The sequence below is a fragment of the Propithecus coquereli genome, unplaced genomic scaffold, assembly GCF_000956105.1.
Source record: "Propithecus coquereli isolate 6110/MARCELLA unplaced genomic scaffold, Pcoq_1.0 Scaffold76, whole genome shotgun sequence".
Taxonomy (NCBI): Eukaryota; Metazoa; Chordata; class Mammalia; order Primates; family Indriidae; genus Propithecus; species Propithecus coquereli.
In genome coordinates, this window is record NW_012153729.1 from 7657685 (window position 1) to 7659060 (window position 1376).

Genomic DNA, 1376 nt, shown 5'->3' on the forward strand with positions numbered 1-1376 from the left:
TGAAATTCAGTTTTATAAGACGATCTGTAATAAAGATGAACATGGGTGGTTTATTAGGGATACAGGCAAATTTACCGAGTTGGCAGGACTCTGCCAGCTGCTGCAGGAGGCTCGTGAGGAGTGACTTGACTGGCGGGCTCCTCGGGAGCAGGTGCTTCCTCACTGGCCCCTCCAGGCAAAGGGTGTCCAGAGGGAGTTGATTCTGTTGGCTCAGTCCGTGGCCCCTTTTGTTGGGCTCCAGTCTTGCTGTTCACTGTGCATTTTGGGATTCACCAAGTGCTGCACAGCTCCAGTGTTGCAGCACCGTCTCTCTGTTGGTTTGTCTCAGTCCTTCAGAGGCCATCATTGTCTTGCCTGTTTGCCTCTATTCAAGTCGATGGATGGGTCCAAATCAGATTTTACAGATCATAAACAGGACGACAGTCAGACAGTCGTTCACTTTACAAGGAGATTTACCACACAGTTCACTTTTAGCGTAAGGGAACTCTGGCTCACTAGCAACATATATCTTTCCTTTAGTTTTGGATCAGGATAGATTCCCCGTCAAGTCGCCATTAATATCATGTATGTCTTTCCTAAAGAGTTTTTGGTTTTGAATTCTAAAGTAATTAATCATAATTAAGGTAAAGAAAAGGTAAGATAACCCCTAATGTCAGTAATATTGGATGGGTTTTTCCTTCCAGTTTTTCTTTCTGCAGATAGTTTACCTAATTATAGTCAAGGTACATACTTTTATTTTTTCTCTTTCACTTAATACATGTTTAGGTTGTACCAGCTTCTGCCAAACAGTCATTATAATATTAGTTGTTGGAGGAAACAGAAAAAGGAATTTAATACATCTGTCGTGGTCTTCACACGTTCCTAGCAACAATTACAAAGGGAGTGTCAGCTGTCCACTGGTTGCTTTTCTACTCTGCTTTTCTACTCTACTCTTCAGCCTCTGTGAGGCTGAAGATCTCAATTTTAGTGTTCAGGTGAGGAACAAGGCTGAGCAGACATTGTGGAAAGTAGATAGAGTAGTTACTGGTTTCCTAGTTGCCAGGGGTTCTAAGTCACAGGTTAGAGTTAGCTTCTCATGTTTTGCTGGGTTAGTGCAAAGCTGCTTTGTACCAGGCTTATACCGCTTGGGATGCTTTTTGCTTTTTTTTTTTCACTTTAGCACCTGCTATGGGCCATGTCTCAGCAGGGGTACAGAGGTGAGTAGACACAACTGTGTACAAAGCAGTTAGAATCAACTGCCATAAGACCATACCGGCTGTATTCACACAGTTCAGTAGGAACATGGAGGAGGGGGCAGGTAACACCACTGGGCAGGCAGGGTTAAGGAACCCTCAGGGCAGAGAAGCCAGAAGGGTGATCTAGACACGGGAGACAAC